Genomic DNA, 22187 nt, shown 5'->3' on the forward strand with positions numbered 1-22187 from the left:
AATCTTTGTTTGATATTTGACAGTTAATGTGTGACAGCAATTGATAAATTGTTATAGAATTCAGATTTTAGGATTGATGCCTGTTAGAACTTCCCAGGGTCTAAATCACCCACGTTTTGAATTCTGAGGTAAATTTTCCAATCCAAGAAACATATACAATTTTTGAATTCAAAATCAGACATTCAACATTTCAGTGGAAATAATTAAAAGATCCAAATTTTTAAAATGTGTAAATATTTGTTTTAGCACTAGTGGACTCACCTGAGCATTAAATTAAGGGTTGACACCTCTTATCTAGCCCCTTGCAGCTTGAAAGCATCCCACAAACCGTTTGCTTCCGTAACAGTGATTTCCTAAGGATGGTGAGGGGGGGCATTTGAGGGTGAGAGGTAAGGCCAAGGCCAAAAGGGTTCATCTCTCCTCCAGTCATTTTAACTGTGTACAGAGAACTGAGAATATCAGAGCAGCAGCAGACATTTCTCAATTTGCCAGTCTCACCTGGCGTAGCTTCTTCTTGCTGAAGGGAGGAGGACCCCCAAACCCTGAGCTAATACTGTTCCCTGCTGCCTTCTGAGGTTTTAAAGATCAGATGCCCTCAGAGGTCCCCGAATGCTTAAGCATTCCTGCCATCAAATGGAGTCACTGGCTGTTGGGGCAGTTCCCATCCCAGAATGGACTGACTAAGCCTTGGGGTGGTGTTCCAGTGCCTCTCAGGCTGAGGCTGCTTTGAGGGTGATTATGTGATGTCACCACCAATGTTTCCTTGGGACATGTGCTTCTGTGAGTGGTAGGAGAGAGAGCAGGAACATCTTGCCAGAATGCTGGAATGGCCCGCCTGAAAAATGACTCTAGGCAAGCTGTGATGGCTCACTGCTCTTCCATTCAGACAGAGGATGTTTGAGGCATTAGGCAGTGAACATGAACACATAGGAACTGTCTGAACCCTCCTTGTCTAAACAGGAGATTATTAGTGGATTGAGTATAGGTGAAGTAGTCCTGACCAGTATGGGATCCTAAGGCAATCTGCATCCTAACCCAGAAGGACTATACTTTTTCTTTTTCTTTCTGCCAGTAGCCACAATTCACTCTGCCGAGGGCACTCTCCTCTGCATGCAGCCCAAAAGGCAACTCACTCAAGCTGAACACAGCTTTGAGAACACTCAAAACATGTCACCCTTGGCCCCCAGGGCAACTCTCAGCCATCAGCCAGGAGCTACCTGTGGTTGTTCACCAAGGGTGAGGGGAAGGTACTCTTGCCCAGGTAGGTGAGACCATGGTGGCAACCGGAAGCCATTTGAGACATCTAAGGTTTTCTACTCCCCTGGCACACTCGTACTTTCAGCTCAGTAGGGTAGACCCAGATAATGCCTAAGAGTACAACATTTCCCCTGCTAGACACGAAAATGACCCCTGGAAAACCTGCAGCCAAGGTGGGGCCAGTGAATGCACTTCCTCAGTTAGAGTGGGGCTTTGCCTGACCAAGGATTTTTTGGGGAGGGGAGAAAGCAGGATTGTCTTTTCAATAGGCGACATGGCAACAAATGCCTACATTTAAATAATGACAACATGCTTTAAAATCTGGACATATTATACAGCCACGAGAGTGGCTGTATACTATAGCCAGCGGGGATTTTTCACATTCCGCAATGTTAAATTGAAAATACCCCCCGCATGCCATTCTGATGCTTCCCATAAGCTCATTTCAAAACAAAACCTTACAAAACTTATAGTCCTGAACTCAGAAACGCTTGCTTAACAACCCTGTCAATTTTCATGGTGATACACAAAACAGTCACAGAGAATAGACAGTTCAAAGTGTAAAGAGAGAGAGAAAAACCTCAGAACCCTTTTGGACTTTTTTCTCTGAGAGTTCTCATAATCTGTTGAAATTCATTAAAAATCACCCATATTCACAGAGTACCTGTAATCCTAATACAGACGTTGCCCCATACTCTGACCTTCATCTTCTGCAGTTTAAAAGTTAAAAAAATGCCTGGCTGGTTTTTAATTAATAAATTTTGGCTGGAACCCAATGATAACGCGGAGCATGCTCAGTAAGAACCAACTGTCAGAGTTCTAAAAGCCAGACTCACAGCTGCTTCACTTGGCTAATGAGGGGGCCACACCCACACCAGACTTTGATTGCATGTGAGACAGTCATGGCTTCCCTTAGAGAATCCTGGGAAGTGTAGTTTGTGAAGGGTGCTAAGAGACTCTTATTCCCCTGAGAGAATGGTTTAACATTCAACCACTCTGATTGAAGGTCTGTGAGGGGAACAGGGCGTCTCCTAGCAACTCTCAGCACCCTTCACTAACTACACTTCCCAGGATTCTTTGAGAGAAGCCATGACTGTCCAAAGTGAAATAAAGGCCTGGTGTGGATGTGGCCAGGGAAAGCTTTGGTTTAAATTTGGTAGGAGGCTACATGTGCCTTCTGTAGAATAAAAAGGTGGGGGAAAGCCTGAAAAAGAATGTTTCTGTTTACAATGTTTTCCTTTTGGAAAGGAAAGGGGCTTCCCTTCTGCCCAGTGCCAACCCACCCAATCTCCTCCCCTCCCACTCCCTGCCCCTTCCCTGGGTCAGTGTTGGACTACAACCTGGGAGACAAGGGTTCGAATCCCCACACAGCCATGAAGCTGACTGGGTGACCTTGGGCCAGTCAATGCCTCTCAGCCTCAGAGGGAGGCAATGGTAAACCACCTCTGAACACCGATTACCATGAAAACCCTATTCAAAGGGTCGCCATAGGTGGGGATTGACTTGAAGGCAGTCCATTTCCATTTTCAAACATGATTGCATAGAAATAAATCCCATTGAACTCAAAAGGTATGCAAATGATCAAACCCACCCTCCCTCCTAAACATAAGAACATAAAAACATAAGAAGAGCCTGCTGGATCAGGCCAGTGGCCCATCTAGTCCAGCATCCTGTTCTCACAGTGGCCAACCAGGTGCCTGGGGGAAGCCCGCAAGCAGGACCCGAGTGCAAGAACACTCTCCCCTCCTGAGGCTTCCGGCAACTGGTTTTCAGAAGCATGCTGCCTCTGACTAGGGTGGCACAGCACAGCCATCCTGGCTAGTAGCCATTGATAGCCCTGTCCTCCATGAATTTGTCTAATCTTCTTTTAAAGCCGTCCAAGCTGGTGGCCATTACTGCATCTTGTGGGAGCAAATTCCATAGTTTAACTATGCACTGAGTAAAGAAGTACTTCCTTTTGTCTGTCCTGAATCTTCCAACATTCAGCTTCTTTGAATGTCCACGAGTTCTAGTATTATGAGAGAGGGAGAAGAACTTTTCTCTATCCACTTTCTCAATGCCATGCATAATTTTATACACTTCTATCATGTCTCCTCTGACCGGCCTTTTCTCTAAACTAAAAAGGCCCAAATGCTGCAACCTTTCCTCGTAAGGGAGTCGCTCCATCCCCTTGATCATTCTGGTTGCCCTCTTCTGAACCTTTTCCAACTCTATAATATCCTTTTTGAGATGAGGTGACCAGAACTGTACACAGTATTCCAAATGCGGCCGCACCATAGATTTATACAACGGCATTATGATATCGCCTGTTTTATTTTCAATACCTTTCCTAATTATCGCTAGCATGGAATTTGCCTTTTTCACAGCTGCCGCACACTGGGTCGACATTTTCATCGTGCTGTCCACTACAACCCCGAGGTCTCTCTCCTGGTCGGTCACCGCCAGTTCAAACCCCATGAGCGTATATGTGAAATTAAGATTTTTTGCTCCAATATGCATAATTTTACACTTGTTTATATTGAATTGCATTTGCCATTTTTCTGCCCATTCACTCAGTTTGGAGAGGTCTTTTTGGAGCTCTTCGCAATCCCTTTTTGTTTTAACAACCCTGAACAATTTAGTGTCGTCAGCAAACTTGGCCACTTCACTGCTCACTCCTAATTCTAGGTCATTAATGAACAAGTTGAAAAGTACAGGTCCCAATACCCATCCTTGAGGGACTCCACTTTCTACAGCCCTCCATTGGGAGAACTGTCTGTTTATTCCTACTCTCTGCTTTCTGCTTCTTAACCAATTTCTTATCCACAAGAGGACCTCTCCTCTTATTCCATGACTGCTAAGCTTCCTCAGAAGCCTTTGGTGAGGTACCTTGTCAAACGCTTTTTGAAAGTCTAAGTACACTATGTCCACTGGATCACCTCTATCTAAATGCTTGTTGACACTCTCAAAGAATTCTAATAGGTTACTGAGACAGGACTTTCCTTTGCAGAAGCCATGCTGGCTCTGTTTCAGCAAGGCTTGTTCTTCTATGTGCTTAGTTAATCTAGCTTTAATCATACTTTCTACCAGTTTTCCAGGGACAGAAGTTAAGCTAACTGGCCTGTAATTTCCGGGATCCCCTCTGGATCCCTTTTTGAAGATTGGCGTTACATTTGCCACTTTCCAGTCCTCAGGCACGGAGGAGGACCCGAGGGACAAGTTACATATTTTAGTTAGCAGATCAGCAATTTCACATTTGAGCTCTTTGAGAACTCTCGGGTGGATGCCATCCGGGCCCGGTGATTTGTCAGTTTTTATATTGTCCATTAAGCTTAGAACTTCCTCTCTCGTTACCACTATTTGTCTCAGTTCCTCAGAATCCCTTCCTGCAAATGTTAGTTCAGGTTCAGGGATCTGCCCTATATCTTCCACTGTGAAGACAGATGCAAAGAATTCATTTAGCTTCTCTGCAATCTCCTTATCGTTCTTTAGTACACCTTTGACTCCCTTATCATCCAAGGGTCCAATCGTCTCCCTAGATGGTCTCCTGCTTTGAATGTATTTATAGAATTTTTTGTTGTTGGTTTTTATGTTCTTAGCAATGTGCTCCTCAAATTCTTTTTTAGCATCCCTTATTGTCTTCTTGCATTTCTTTTGCCAGAGTTTGTGTTCTTTTTTATTTTCTTCATTTGGACAAGACTTCCATTTTTTGAAGGAAGACTTTTTGCCTCTGAGTGCTTCCTTGACTTTGCTCGTTAACCATGCTGGCATCTTCTTGGCCCTGGCGGTACCTTTTCTGATCTGCGGTATGCACTCCAGTTGAGCTTCTAATATAGTGTTTTTAAACAACTTCCAAGCATTTCCTCCTCCCTCCTATCCCCTCCTCTTGCCCCTTCCCTCCCCCTTCCTTTGCCCTCCCTTCCCCTCCCCTTCCATTCCCCTCTTTCCCCTTCCCCTTCCCCCTCCTCCCCTCCCCCTCCTCTTCCTCAGTTGTCAGTTTTACCTATCTTAAACATGATTGCACGGAAGTAAATACCATTGAACTCTATAAGCATGCAAATGTTCAAACCTGCCCTCCCTTCCCCCTTCCTTTGCCCCCCTCCAATACGCTCCTTCCCACCCATCCCTCCTCCTCCCCCATGGTCAGTTTTTCCTATCCTAACCAAGATTGCATAGGAGTAAATCCCATTGAAAATAAGCATGCAAATGATCAGACCTGCTTTTTCCCTCTCCTCTCCTCTCCCTTCCTCCTCCCCTGCCCACTCCAGCCCTCCCTCCCTCTACCCGGTCAGTTTTACCTATCGTAAGCATGATTGCATGGGAGTAAATCGCACTGAATTCAATAAACATGCAAATGATCAAACCTGTCCTTCTCCTCTAGGGTTGCCAGGGCGGAAGCATCTCAAATCCTGAGATGTCATGGGGCGGACCCTAGTGATGTCATGGGGCGGGCCCTAGTGACATCATGGGGTGGACCGTAGTGACATCATAAAGCATGATACATTAAGTATCAACCACAGTTGTTTGGAGCATACCATTAAAAAAAATGCCTTTCCTGTCCAAAACACCTTCTCTAGACTTCTGTGCAAGAACCCAGTAAATTCTTTGCAAACTTCAAGAGATGGACACCTAGGGATATTGGGAGGGGTGTGTGGAGAGAGAGAGAGAGAGAGAGAGGTTCTCTCAAGGACAGATTTGTCCTGTTTACTTGCCGCCCTGGGCTCCTGCTGGGACGAAGGGCGGGATATAGGAACGAGTGGTTGCAGGCCAGCTCCAGACACTCTTGGATGAGACCGATTATCTGGATCCATGCAGTCGGGTTTCAGGCCTGGTTTTGGTATGGAAACAGCCTTGGTCGCCCTGTATGATGACCTTTGTCGGGAGAGAGACAGGGGGAGTGTGACTCTGTTGATTCTCCTTGATCTCTCAGCAGCTTTCGATACCATCGACCATGGTATCCTTCTGGGAAGACTAGCTGAGTTGGGAGTGGGAGGTACTGCATTGCGGTGGTTCCACTCCTACTTGGCAGGTCGCCTCCAGAAGGCGGTGCTTGGGGAACATTACTCGGCACCCTGGACTCTCCAGTATGGGGTTCCGCAGGGGTCAGTTCTGTCCCCCATGCTGTTCAACATCTACATGAAACTGCTGTCTGTAATGTTCCTCCCACTGGCACCACCTGTCATACTCCCACCCGTGGCTCCCACCAGGGAGAAATGTAGTTTTTATTTTTTCTTTAGCTCACCCTAGTACAGATCTCACAAGATCCCACTGCTAGGCAGCACCACCAGTCACACCTTGTAAACAATACTTTCTAGAGACTTTGCCTTAGTCTCCCTTCTGGCTTGTTACTTTGGGTCTGGGTGCACTTGCAGGCCACAACCCCCCTGTATCTTTGTGCCAATAAAGCATACAGCCCTGGGTTGCCCTGGATACTTGATGATACACTATCTCTTCACCGCTGCCACCATTTGATACTGTTTCTCCACCTTGGTAAATACCCTGCCCACCCCTCTGGTCTGTGAAAGCCCCAGCCAAGGATCAGGCCTTTGGTAAACCAATAGAATATTTATTTATAAAGACCAGGAAATAACAAGATTACGTAAGGTATGTTTAACAAGCGTATGGTTTCATATAGTGTCACTCTTTATGTTTCTGGTCATATATATATTGCCTAAATATCATCCAAATACAATCCAAGCATCCCTCAGAACTCTGCCAACCAACTCCTCCAAAATCCCTCATCAACCAATCGACCTCAACAACTCCTCAACAACTCCCCCTGGACTCAACTGTAATCCTCTCATTTATACCTTCAGCCATCCAAACACTCAGCCAATCGTCATCCAACATTCTCCAGCATTCTAGCCCATGTACTCCCCCCTCTTACTCAGTCACTTACCATATACCACTTAATAAACCCACACTTACCATATTTACAGATATTAAAATACAGGGACATCACACAGTCATCCGGAGCTTTGGAGTGCATTGCCATCAGTATGCTGATGACACGCAGCTCTATTTCTCCTTTTCATCTTCTTCAGGTGAGGCTGTCAATGTTCTGAACTGGTGCCTGGCTGCAACAATGGACTGGATGAGGGCTAATAATCTGAGGCTCAATCCAGACAAGACTGAGATGCTGCTAGTGGGTGGTTCTTCTCACCAGATGGTGGATGTCCAACCTGTCCTGGATGGGGTTGCACTCCCCCTGAAGGAGCAGGTTCGTATCTTGGGGGTTCTCCTAGAACCATCTCTGTCACTTGAGGCTCAGGTCGCCTCGGTGGCACGGAGTGCCTTCTACCAACTTCGGTTGTTGGCCCAACTATGTCCCTATCTGGACAGGGATAACCTGGCTTCAGTTGTCCATGCTCTGGTAACCTCCAGATTAGATTACTGCAATGCACTCTACGGGGGGCTGCCTTTGAAGATGGTTCGGAAACTGCAGCTTGTGCAGAATGCAGTGGCCAGATTGGTAACAGGGACCAGACGGTCCAAACATATAAAACTGATTCTGGCCCGCTTGTATTGGCTGCCTGTATGCTTCCGAGCTCAATTCAAGGTGCTGGTTTTGACCTATAAAGCCTTACATGGCTTGGGACCACAATACCTGATGGAACGCCTCTCCCGATACAAACCCATCCGTACACTATGTTCAAGATCAAAGGCCCTCCTCTGGGTGCCTACTCCGAGGGAAGCTCGGAGGGTGGCAACAAGGGAGAGGGCCTTCTCAGTGGTGGCCCCCAAGATATGGAATGATCTGCCTGACGAGGTGCACCTGGTGCCAACACTGTTATCTTTTAGGCGCCAGGTCAAGACTTTCCTCTTCTCCCAGGCATTTTAGCATGTGTTTTAAATTGTTTTTATATTGTTTTAAATTTTAAAATTGTGTTTTAAATTGTTTTTAAAATGTGTTTTAAATTGTAAATTTGTTTTAATGTTTTTGATTGCTGTAAACCGCCCAGAGAGCTTTGGCTATGGGGCGGTATACAAGTGCAATAAATAAATAAATAAATAAATAAATAAATAAATAAATAAATATTATTATTATTATTAATAATAATAATAATAATAATAATAATAAATGAACAATAACACTAGCTCCACCAAATAATATAAGTTAATGAATTATTTAAATCACTCATTGCATTTTAGAGGAATACAGGAGTATGAAATATGGTCTATCCAGATAATAAATCCAGTCTCTTGCACAAATACCTAGAAGTTCAGATTTGATGAAGATCAAAGTACTGCAGGAATTAATTTAATTATTTTAATCCTTAGGAGAAATAGTTCTTCCACTATACACACCACGCTGTACATTCCCATTACCCTCTGCTTAAGCCAATAACATTTTTCTAAATCCTGTGATGTTAAAATCTAAAGCTCTCCTATAACATTTTACATTTTATAAATGATATATTATAGATTAATTACAAAACTTCTGAAATATATTTTCCTTATGCTGGAAGCACTAGTTAGTCTCATTTAAAAATCCCTCCACTTTTTACATTTTCTAGGTTTATTCACATTTTCTAGGTTTATTCAAAATGTGTTGTCCTGGAGTGCTCCAAGCACTAGAGGCCTAAACCCAAGTATGGAACACATCTCTTCTAGTCTAGCACCGGGAAGCACACCAGGGCAGTTGTCCCACAGAGGCTACAAACCTATAATAATTATAGATATGCCATGCATTAATTAGTGCATGGTGTGTGCACATCACCAGCGGCATCTTAAGCAAAAGGAGGGGCCATGTACCTGAGCCTCAGTGTATGAGGTGCAGTCAATGAAGGGGGAGCAGAGGGAGCTGCCTGCCACCAAGTCAAACCATTGGGTACATCTATCTCTGTACTGCCTACACTGACTGGCAGCAGCTCTCCTGCGTTTCAGGCAGGGAGTCTTCCGAAGCCCCACCTGGAGATGAACCTGGGACCTTCTACATGCAAAGCAGGTGCTCTGCCCACTCAGCCACAGTCCTTCCCCAGGGAATGTGGGGAGTTCCAGAAGGGGGAGAGAATGCCAGGGGTGGCTTAAGGCATGTTTGAGGGAGAAGGGAAACTTGGGGAAAGGGGGCTCTTTTGGCAGGAGCCTAAACTGAAGTCAACCTGCAAGATGGTGTGGCATGAGGGGGTGCCCACCTGCATTGACCCAAGTGTGTGAGGAGGGTTTTGTTCAGTTTTGTTTTTTGGGATGGGGGGTGGCGGGAGACTATTAGAGGGTGGTTAATCCAGGCAGCGCCCTATCAGTCCTGGGGAGGGAGCAGCACCAGGGATCAAGGGTGGCTTCCTAGTCCTCATGGAGGATGGTGGGTTAAGAACCTAAGAAGAGCCCTGCAGTGCTGGATCAGGCCAACGTGGGCTCATCCAGTCCAGCACATCCTCTTCTCACAGTGGCTGATCAGCTGCAGGGCCCCTGTGCTCCCCTTCCACAATCCACGGCAGGATAGCAGGGCAGAAGCTTCAGAGCCGCCCACCATTCTCCCACTTCACCTACTGACCTCTCTGCTGTTTTTTGCAGCACGCGCAGGTTTGCCATCAATTAAGATGGCAGCCGAGGTTTCCTTAAGGGGCTGAAGCCTCTGCTGCCATCTTGGTTGATGGCAGCAATACAAACATGTAACACACATGCATGCTATCAACTAAGATGGCGGCAGAGGGTTCAGCCCCTTAGGGAAACCTCGGCGGCCATCTCGATTGATGGCAAACCTGTGCGTGCTGCAGAAAACAGCAAAGAGAAAGGTAAGTAGAGCAGGGGAATGGCGGAGGGCTAGGGATCTCCTGCCCTGCGGCCAGCCCTGCGGCCAGCCCTGCGGCCAGCCCTGCTGGGTGGCCATGCCACACCATGCCAAAAACCAGAGATCCAGGGACAGGGTGTGTGGTCTGGCCGAGGAGCCAGAAAACACCCCAAAGCCGGAGACTCCGGCCAAAAATCGGAAATCTGGTAACTCTATCCTCCTCCCCTCCCCATCCTGCCTGCTCCCCTCCCAGTCCTCCCCTCTGCATTTCCTCCCCTCCCTGCTCCTCCTCCTCCCCTCCCCATCCTCTGTGGTCAGTTTCACCTATCCTAAGCATGATTGCAGGGGACTCAATAAGCATGCAAATGATCAATCCAGTCTCAGCAAACTTGCACAGGATCCCATTTCTTATCTCCTGGATTAAAAAGCAGGGAAATTCACGAATAGGCAAAAAACCTTGCGGTTTAAGAATGTACCTATAGCCCACAGATATTTCTATCAACCCTTAAAAAGCAGGGAAATTGGGCAGCTATAGTGAATGCACCAGGGGAGCAGGAGACCTGACCTCCTCTCTGAGATATTGTACTGCTCTACAAATTGGTCAAAATGCAAACACCATTTGGGTTGGTCTTTCACAGTCCAATCCACTTCCTGTGTAGCTTGGAAGAATTTGGCAACATGTGCCTCTGAGCATATGGTGAGTGGTGGCAACACCTGCAATCAGCCCAAAGAATAGAAAGAAGACATGTGCTGTGCTGATCTTGTTTTAGCAGGGAGGAAGCAACATTATTAAGACAGTTGATATAGTTCAGATGGTCACTTATAATATAATAATAATAATAATAATAATAAAATTTTATTTGTTAGTCACCTATCTGTCCGAATTCACGGACACTTTGAATATGTCTGATTTCCTTTGCAATTTTAGTGATGTTTCCTATAGGCAATCATTTTCTTTTGTTTCTATTTCTGTGAATATGTGAAGTACAGCAACACTTTGCAAAATTTATACTAAAAAACTCCAAACATACTTGTGGAATAATGGCACTGACTTCTGCAGAATAGTCTCCAGTGGACCTCAGGAGTGTCTCAATCTGCACAAGATAAAACAGTGGGAGGTGAAATATATTCTAGCAAAATGCTAGGTGTGCTCTATGTTTTTAATTGACCGTGCCCACCTTGCCTTAAATGAAGTGGTTTAAACATAGCAGGCTGAAAACATGCATCCTCTTTTTCCCAACAGCTAGAGTCATTGCTGAAGGAGCAACATATTGGAATCAGTCTGATTTTTCATCAAACTGCAGGTCCAAATTCCACTGTTAATGCACCCAAAATAGAAATAGAACATAACCTCCAATTTGAAACACAAAAGGCTGTCTTCACCATCATATGACACAGGCCAATAAAAAGGCTTTGAAATTAATGAAAAATTAATTTGACACAGATTTCTAGGATGAATAATGATGGAAATAAAATTTTCTAGTGTAGATTCTCTGTAGAAACATTAGTAAGACAGGAAAGAAGCAAAGTAAGAAGAACACCAACAAACATACAAAAATATCATTCTCCATCTTTGCAGATGGCAGGTGTTGCCACCGCTCACCATATGCTCAGAGGCACATGTTGCCAAATTCTTCCAAGCTACATAGGAAGTGGATTGGACTGTGAAAGACCAACCCAAATGGTGTTTGCATTTTGACCAACTTGTAGGGCAGTCCAATATCTCAGAGAGGAGGTCAGGTCTCCTGCTCCCCTGGTGCATTCACTATAGCTGCCCAATTTCCCTGCTTTTTAAAGTTTGATAGAAATATCTGTGGGCTATAGGTACATTCTTAAACCGCAAGGTTTTTTGCCTATTAGTGAATATTTATTTATTTAATATATTTGTATGCTGCTTTTCATCACCAGGTGACCTCAAAGCGGCTTCCATAGCAAGTAGTAGTTAACAGTAGTGAACAGACAGTAGTTAAAAGAATACAGCAGGAATTGTTGGTGCTGCCTCCAAAAAAAGGACCCCAATGGTCCGCTCACACGAGTTTTAGGGGGAAGGGTGGGATATAAATTTGATAAATAATCATAACCAGGGGCAATCCTAGCCCTTCTCAGTCATTTGCCTGTAAGCAAAATGTATGGTCTAAAATTGGGTGTGAGCAGGAGGTGTGCAATCACAAGCCCAGCCCTTACAGCCCCCTTGAGTGCCAGCTCTGTTTCAGAGAGTCCCTCTGAGAAGGGAGGTCTGAAAGAGACCTCTGGGTTCCTGATGACAGGGAGGATTGTATACACATTCTCCCAAATGCACTTCAGCATCAAAATGCTCTGCTGCTGTCTGAGAAGGGGATTTCTCATTCTGCTTCCTACAGGGCTGAGGAGATGGAAATGGATGGTTCTGCTTTCTCAGAAAGATCCTGACACTTTTGCTATCTCTACAGTTTCCACAATGGAGATGGGTAGACTTGTCACTAGTTGACTTCACGTCTTGGGGACCTGATGAACCGGACTATTTTGGGAGGAAAGAGGAATGTGTAGTGCTGATTGGTGAAGGTGAGAAGATTTCACACCGTCTGTGATCTTAAATCTTTGGGTGTTCAGAGAACATTTTCGCTTTCTCTTAATTTCAATGTTCCAAATGTTCTTTCATCTCTGCCCCCATCAAGACCATTTTTTCCACGCACAACACAACAAGCACAATCTGTCCCTTTTCTTCCCCACATGATTCAGAATGTTAATGTGCAGTTGTGTTTGGAAATTGGCATTTTGAGTTGCAGGCATTGTCATATAAGTGCCAGCCAAGTCATGCACTGCTCGCAAAGATGGGTAGGGCATCCATTTACACACCATAATTACCATAAGACCAGGTGCCTCCATTTCCCCATCACTTAGCAAATGCACCACCAGTGTTTGGGGCCAACTTGAGGCTATGAAGCAGAGCCCATCCTGCAGAATTTTCTCTATCCCGTGCTGAGGGAAAAAAGGGTGGCCATAATCATTATGCAGGCCAAGAATTAAGGGAAACTGAGTCTCAGCCAGACCCTATCATCTGCCACAGCTGATTGTTTTCTTATTTCTCTCCTCAGAAACCTGAGGTGCAAGCAAGGCAATTAATTGCTCTGGGTGTTTTGATAGTATACACCCTCCCTGGGTTGTTTTATGCTTCCCTATAAAAACCCTAATTTGTCATTTTTCTAAAGTCTTCCTTTTTAGTTTTTTGTTCTTTTAAATACTAATTATTCCCAAGGGTCCCTCACTGTGATACCAAAAAGGTTTTGTATCCCCCCCCATTTTAATTGATTTTCTTTTGTACTGGCCTGCATCCCCTGCTGTGATGCCAGAAGGTCTTTGTGACTCCCCCCCATTCCCAGGCATTCCACATTTGTCCTTTTAAATATACATATTTGTATGAACAACACCTGATATACCGCAGTGGGGAGGAGAGCCTGGCTGGGAGTCCAGAGTCTGTGAGTTCAAATCACCGCTCGTGTCTCCTGGGTCTCAAGGGCCAGCTAAATATCACCCCCACAGTGAGTGGCTCAGGGGTTACGTGCCCTGCCACCTGTGCAGCCATGGGAAAGCTGCAGAGTTCCAAGGAGCCCAGTTGCCCCCCCAGCTGGCAGTTGCAGACAAGGAAGGGGCTGGCTTGTGCAGCGGTGGCAAGGTGAGCAGGCCTAGCCAGCTGGGGAGGACTAGCCTCAGAGGGAGGCAATGGGAAACCCCCTCTGAATACCCCTTACCATGAAAAACCTATTCATAGGGTCGCCATAAGTTGGGATTGACTTGAAGGCAGTCCATTTCCATTTTTCCATTTGTATGAACGTAGCAAATGTCACAGAGGTGCAAGGACCTTTGTTCTAGACACCTTTCAAGTGATTTAGGGGAAGGGAAGAACTAAAAAAGGGATTTCCTTTACCCACCCAGCCAACTGGTTTCCTGGGCATACATAGTAGAGGTGACCCAGGGAAGTAATCTGACAATTTCAGAAAGATACAATATGTGCAGGGTTATGGAGGTATAATGAATTAAAAACAGGGGGTTGTTGTGTTTGTTTTTTTACTACTCTCCTGGCACCAAAATCCCCCCAAATGCTTCATCTTTTAGTACTGGGGACGTTCTATTGTGCCCCTGATCAAAATGCTGAAGGAGCTCTTGAAGTGAAAAATAAAATTGAGGAAACATCCAAACTAGGAAATGTTGTAGTGATGCGTGACTTCAACTACCCTGACGTAGACTGGCTACATATGCATTCCAGTCACGACAAAGATATAAAATTCCTAGATACCCTAAATGACTGTGCCTTAGAACAGCTGGCCATGGAACTGACCAGAGGGATGGCGACCCTGGACTTAATCTGAAGTGGTGCCCAGGACCTGGTGCAAGATGTTGAACCAATTGAGAGCAGTGACCACAGTGCTATTAAATTAAATATACATGTAAAAAGCCAATTGCCAATTGCAAGGTCATATTTTACTTCAGAAGAGGAAACTTCACCAAAATGAGTGGATTGGTAAAAAGAAAGTTGAAAGACAAAATCAAGAGGGTCAAATCACTCCAAACTGCTTGGGAGCTATTAAAAAAGACAATGTTAATAGGTAAAGTGGAGTGTATACCGCAAATCAGGAAACATACCACCAAGGCCAAGAGGATGCCAGTATGGTTAATAAGCAGAGTCAAAGAAGCCATTCAAGGCAAGAAGGTTTCCTTCAAAAAATGGAAGTCTCATCCAAATGAGGAGAATAAAAAGGGACACAAACTCTGGCAAAAGAAATGTAAGAAGACAATAAGAGATGCCAAAAAAGAATTTCAGGAGCACATTGCTAAGAACATGAAAACCAACAACAACAAAATAGTTAAATACATTCAAAGCAAGAGATCATCCAGAGAGGTCATTGGACTTTTGGATGACAAGGGACTAAAAAATGTGCTAAACCAGGATAAAGAGATTGCAGAGAAGCTGAATGCTTTGTATCTGTCTTCAAAGTAGAGGATATAGGGCAGCTTCCTGTGCCTGAACTTTCGCAGGAAGGGAGTCTGAGGAACTGAGGCAACTACTGGTGACTAGATGTTAATAGGCAAAATAAAAATTGACAAATTGCTGCATCTGGATGGCATCCACTTGAAAGTTCTCAAAGAACTCAAACGTGAGATTGCTGATCTTCTAACAAACATTATACAGCCACAAGAGTGGCTGTATACTATAGCCAGTAGGGATTTTTCGCGTTCTACCATGTTAAATGAAAATATCCCCCCACCCCTTTCTGCAGTCCCAATTCAAAACAAAAGCTTCTTATACTGTTGGATTCAGAATCGCTTGCTCTACAACTCTGAAAGTTTTCTTGGTGATACACAACCTCCCCACGGAGAATCCACAGGTTAAAGTGAAAAACGGGAGAGAGAAAAAGAAGAAGCCGTTTGGACTTTTTTCTTGAGAAATTCTCATAATCTGTTGAAATTCATTAAAAACCAGAGATGACTGTAAGGTATCTCTAATCAAATCCCTGAGCTAGCCCCAAACACAGACCTTCATCTTCAGTAGGTTTAAAGTAAAAAAAAGGCATGGGTTTTTTTATTAATAGATTAAAAAATGCATTACCGTGGGTTATAACGTCACGCAGGCGCAGCAGAAAGCCGGAGTTCTTTCGTTTCACTCTTCCTCCCCCCTCCCCTTCCTGTTACTTGGAGGAAGCGGGGGAAATCTGCTCCTGTGATTGGTGGGCAACAGACATATGGTCAGAGGCACATGTTACCAAATTCTTCCAAGCTACACAGGAAGTGGATTGGATTGTGAAAGACCAACCCAAATGGTGTTTGCATTTTGACCAATTTGTAGGGCAGTACGATATCTCAGAGAGGAGGTCAGGTCTCCTGCTCCCCTGGTGCATTCACTATAGCTTCCCAATTTCCCTGCTTTTTAAAGTTTGATAGAATTAGCTGTGGGCTATAGGTACATTCTTAAACCGCAAGGTTTTTTGCCTATTAGTGAATATGTAACTTGTCCCTCAGATCCACCTCCATACCTTAGGACTGCAAAGTGGCCAATGTAGCACCAATCTTTAAAAGTGAGCCAGGGGGGATCCTAGAAATTACCAGCTAGTTAGCTTAACACCTGTCCTTGGAAAATTGGTAGAAACTCTTGTTAAAAATAAAATAACCAAGCATATAGAAGAGCAAGCTTTGCTGAAGCAGAACCAGCCAGGCTTCTGCAAGGGTAAGTCCCATCTCAGTAACCTATTTGAGTTTTTTGACAGTGTCAACAACCATATAGATAGAGGTGGTCCAGAGTGTACCTGGAATTTCAAAAAGCTTTCAACAAGGTACATTACTACAGATTCCTGAGTAAATTGAACAGTCATAGAATAAGAGGAGAGGTCCTCTTGTGGATCAGGAACTGGCTAGAAAACAGAAAGCAGAGAGCAGGAATAAATGGAGAGTTCTCCCAATGGAGGGATGTAGAAAGTGGAGTCCCCTAAGGACTGTTATTAGGACCTGTGCTTTTCAACTTGTACATAAATGTACTAGAATTAAGGGCGAGCAGTGAGGTGGCCAAGTTTGCTGATGATACTAGATTGTTGAGCTTTGTTGAAATATAATAGCTCAGAAAAATAACAAATTGCTGTAGAAATGTGAAGACTGAATTTAAGATGGTGAAAAATGGGAAAATGAGAAAATGAGAGATAAATTGACAGAACTTTCCATCCTTACTCCAAACTGAGTGAATGGGCAGTAAAATGGCAAATGCAATTCAAGTGTAAAGTTATGCATATTGGAGCAAAACATCTTAATTTCACATGTACGCTCATGGAGTCTGAACTGGTGGTGACTGACCAGGAACGAGGCCTTGGGCTTGTAGTGGACACCTTGATGAAGATGTTGTCCCAATGTGCAGCAGCTGTGAAAAAGGCAAATTCCATCCTAGGGATCATAGGAAAGGTATTGAAAATGAAACTGCGGATATCATAATGCCGTTATATAAATCTATGGTGCAGCTGCATTTGGAATAGTGTGTACAGTTCTGGTCACCTCACCTCAAAAAGTTTATTGTAGAGCTGGAGGTTCAGAAGAGGGCAACCAGAATGATCAAGAGAATGGAGTGACTCCCCTAAAAAGAAAGGCTTCGGCATTTGGAGCTTTTTCATTTAGAGAAGAGGTGAGAAAGAGATGATATGATAGAAATGTATAAAATTATGCATGGCGTGGAGGAAGTGGATAGAAAAAAGTTTTTCTCCCTCTCTCATAACACATGAACTTGTGGACATCCAATGAAGATGAATGTTGGAAGATTCAGGACAGACAGAAGAAAGGACTTCTTCACACAGCGCATAGTTAAAACTGTGGAATTCACTGCCACAGAAGGCATTGATGGCCACCAACGTGGATGGCGTTAAAAGATTAGAGAAATGTGGAGGATAAGGCTATCAGCTGCAGCTAACCACGATGACCATGCTCTGCCTCCATAAACAGAGGCAGGATGCTTCCAAATAACAGTTACTAGAAACCACAGGAAGGAAGAGCGCTCTTGCACGCAGGACCTGCTTGCGAGTTTCCCATAATGGGCACCTGGTTGGCCAATGTAAGAACAGGAGGCTGGACTAGATGGGCCACTGGCCTGATCCAACAGGCTCTTCTTCTGTTCTTTTGTCCTTATCCTTGATGGATAGATGACATTTTATCAAGACAATATATAGAGGTTTACAAGTTTGTAAGGGTAACCTTTAAAGTTTGGGCTGTTCTTAAAAGAGATCCCCTTGCCACATGTTGCTTTGTGTGCAATTTACTCTGCTGTTTGTTGTGTATTATTGTGTTATACACACACACTGATTTAGAGAGTACTGCTATACAGCCTTGTTGTTGATATGTGCCTTCAAGTCAGTTACGACGCATGGCGACCCTATGAATCAGTGACCTCCAAGAGCATCTGTCATGAACCACCCTGTTCGGATCTTGTAAGTTCAGGTCTGTGGCTTCCTTGATGGAATCAATCCATCTCTTGTTTGGCCTTCCTCTTTTTCTACTCCCCACCCATCAGCCTAGTTAGCCATTTATATTGTGGCCTAAACTAACTAAACTACCTAGCTGGTCCCACAACAAGAGAGAAAATATTGGGGAACCACGCCGGATCACATGGCTCCTTGTTTTGGTTATGGTCTGTAAGGGCCCAACAAGAGGTTCTGCCACATAGCACTGCTCTAATCCCCCACCCCTTCTCCAAACCATAGAATCATAGAATTATAGAGTTGGAATGGGCCTTGTAGGCCATCGAGTCCAACCCCCTGCTCACAGCAGGAAATCCACAGCTAGAGCATCTCCCGCAGATAGCTGTCCAGCCTCTGCTTGAAGACATCCAGCGAAGGGGATCCCACCACCTCCCTAGGCAGGCGGTTCCATTGCCAAACTACCCTTACTGTCAAGAAGTTCCTTCTAATGTCCAATCTGAATCTACGCTCCTGCAACTTAAAACTATTAGACCTAGTCCTACCCTCTGGGGCAGCAGAGAACAAATCTGTACCCTCCTCTATGTGACAGCCCTTCAGGTACTTAAAGAGTGCAATCATGTCACCCCTCAGCCTTCTCTTCACCAGACTGAACATGCCAAGTTCCTTCAACCTTTCCACATATGACTTGTTCTCCATACCGGCTATCATCCTCGTCGCCCTCTTCTGAACCCGCTCTAACTTGTCTATATCTTTCTTAAAATGAGGCACCCAGAACTGAACGCAGTATTCCAGATGAGGCCTGACTAATGCAGAATATAGTGGGACTATTACTTCCCTCGACCTGGAAACTGTAGCTCTGGTTATGCAGCCCAAAACCGCGTTTGCCTTTTTTGCCACAGCATCACACTGCTGGGTCATGTTCAACTTGCGATCCACTACAATTCCAAGGTCCTTCTCACACGCACTACTGCTAAACCGGGTATTTCCCATCCTGTACCTGTGCATTTTGTTTTTGTGGCCTAAATGCAGAATCTTGCATTTGTCTTTATTGAATTTCATTTTATTAATTTCAGCCCAATTTCCTAGTCTATCCAGGTCCCTTTGGACCATGGACTTCCAAAGGATGAACAGTTCCAAGGTAACCCTTGTTGTTTGCCAGCCGGATGTTGAACAGTATAGAATGTCGGCAGGGCATGCTTATATACCTCAATTTCTCCTCCTGGCATGAGAGAAGGAAATAGCTTCTTGCCCTTCTTTTGACTCTTCTGTAAATGAATCCTCACCCAGATCTTGTTAAGGCCAGGTGGTAAAATGGCAGTGGGCCCAATTCAAGGTGGTAGCTATTACCTATGAAACTCTGAACAGCCTGAGTCCAGGATATGGAAGGACCACAGTAGTAACGAGTCTCCTTAAGGACCCTTTTTAAGCACCAAAAGGAAGGTTCTCATAAATTTATAAAAAGTATAAATACGAATAAACTATGAACTCATGTTTCCAGGAAAAATGGTGCCCTGTTTAATTTATCCATATCATTTTACCACCTCTTTTCTAAAAGATTTCAACATTTCTTTTATTTCATTATTTCAACATTACAGTTAATTAAGATTCACCAAGAACAAATCTTTTTTCCCTTGAAAAGAGTGGGGGAGAGAGAGAAGAAGGGGGCAGAGAAAAAGAAAAAAACAGAACTAAGCTAAATCAATTTAGCAACTATAAATCACAACCAGGAGTGAATAAAACATAATTTTGTGCACATAAAAAAAATAATTTTTGCCTTATTCGTTTAGTACATTACAGGTCTACTAAATCACTTTACCAATTTGGGTACCAATGGGCTCCTGCTAGGAGGAAGGGTGGGATATAAATCAAATAATAAATAAATAAAATAAATTTGTTCCATACATTCAGGGAATCGGACTTTCCAATTGATTAGCTGCCCTCATTTCTCCCCCCCCCAATAAATTCTATCCATCTTTGCCATACATCCATATAAACTGAGGGTTACCAGTTCTAATTGGTTAACACTGTTTGAGCCTGAAGAAGGTATGAAAGGTCAGGAAAACCTGATGACCTGCTTCTGTTTTCTCCTAGAGTATACGCAATGGAATGATAATGTCTGTTCAGAACTGCATCCCTATCTGTGCCGATCTACGCTCTTCTGAGTGCAGCAGCAATTAATCGAGGCTTCAGCAAGCTCAGCACCTTGAAGAATGGCACTGACCTTGAATCCTTTCCTTTCATATGGCCCCAGGTCATTGTGCTCACTACATCCCAACGTCCTAGCCCAGCAGAGTGTCTGTGGACCAGACTTTCTCTTCTCTGGCCTATGTGACTGCAACAATTAAATTCTCTTCCAAGGATATATGTGGCTATGATTTTTGTCTGTCTCCTTGAATCGATCAATGGGGCTGCTATCTCTTGTTTACAAAAGTTCTGGCAGGTCAGGCTTAGTCTCTGTGAGCATCTTCCTCTGGAACATGGCAAAATAGGAAGCTTCCCTATATCAAATGGGGGGCTCCATCTCTTGGGTCTCTGGCAGAGAGCCTTTCACCATCATCTGCCCCCTTGGGTCTTTGACACGCAGAACATGTGCTCCAACACTGAGTGTGATTCCTCTGCTGTCATCCAGAAGGACTTCAAAAAAAAAAAAAAGGATATAAAGGCAAAGTACTCCTGAGAATGTACAAAGGGCTGCTACCTCAGAACTGGTTGGAAAATAGGGATAGCCAAATTTCTCAATTTCTGTTTTTCTCAGTTTCTCATTTTTCCAATCTTAAATTCAGTTCTCCACATTTCTGCAGCAATTTGCAAAATAGTAATAATAATAATTCTCATTAAAATTTGTCTGCATTTTTGTGCAAATGTCTCCTAATAAAAACATTTTGTATGCAGTTTTGTTATTTATTTATTTTATGAATTGCCTCCCATGAGGCATCCTGAAACTATTTACAATATATAACCTATATACAAAGAGTTAAAACCATTGCATATATAAAAACAATTTTAAAAAATCAATTATAAATATAAAAACAGCTCAGAACTACAGGACATGTGTTAAATCAATTCAGATCCAAGACATATAACAGCTGGGATAAAGATATTACAAGGCTTGTTGAAAGAGGAATATCTTTAGCAGATGCTGAAAAAACAACGTAGATGGCATCTGTCTAATATCAAAGGGGGGGGGAATTCCACAGGGTAGGTGCCATTACACTAAAGGCCCAGTTCCGACATTGTGTGAAACACACCACCTTATAGGATGATAGACATCTGCAAGATGCCCTCTCCTGTAGAACACAGTGGTCAGTTGGGTGTATAGGGGATGAGGTGATCTTTAAGGTATGCTGGCCCCAAGCTGTACTGTATAGGGCTTTGTACACCAATACCAGCACCTTGAACCTAGCCCAGTAGCTAACTGGCTGCCAGTGCAATTCTTTCAGCAATGGTGTAATGTGATGGCAATATTCCAGTGAGCAGTTGAGCCGCTGCATGTTGCAGTAGCGCAGCTTCCGGGTCAGCCTCAAGTGCAGTCCCACATAGCCTGGAGGTTAACCAGTGCACAGAAGGCAGTGGTCAGGCTATCCTCATCCAGAAACTGCTGTAACTATCTTACCAACCTAAGCTGGTGAAAGGCACTCCTAGCCACTGAGGTCACCTGGGCCTCTAGCGACAAGGATGGATCCAGGAGCACCCCCAGACTACGAACCTGCTCTTTCAGAGGGAATACAACCCCATCCAAAGCCCACAACTGACCGATTATCCGAACTCGGGAACCACCAACCCACAGCGCTTCTGTCTTGCTAGGATTCAGACTCAGTTTATTGGCCCTCATCCAGCCCACCACTGAGTCCAGGCACCAGTCCAGGGCTTGCACAGCCTCTCCCAGTTCAGTTGTTACAGAGAAAGAGCTGCATAGGATCAGCATAGTGACATCTCACCCCCAATCCCCTGATGCACTTTGACTAATATAACACATTTTCATATGTTATTTTCACTGATATATGCATTTTTGTACACATTGGTCGGTTGCAGAACTGCCTCGCAAAATTCAGATAAGTGCAAATTTTGAAGGATAGGTTTGTTTCAGTTCGTATATTGGATCAAAAATACAAATTAGCTGCTTTTTCATTAAAGGAGAATAACCAGATAAGCAGTCATGCTGTGGGATGTCGTGTCCTCTTGTGTTTTCCCATCACCTTGCCTGCTTGGAGTAACAGTTCCCACAGGCACTACTCTCTAACAATGCAATCTATACATGTCTACTCAGAATTGGGTCCCATTGAGTTCCATGGAAC

This window comes from Rhineura floridana, chromosome 8, assembly GCF_030035675.1.
Source record: "Rhineura floridana isolate rRhiFlo1 chromosome 8, rRhiFlo1.hap2, whole genome shotgun sequence".
Classification (NCBI taxonomy): Eukaryota; Metazoa; Chordata; class Lepidosauria; order Squamata; family Rhineuridae; genus Rhineura; species Rhineura floridana.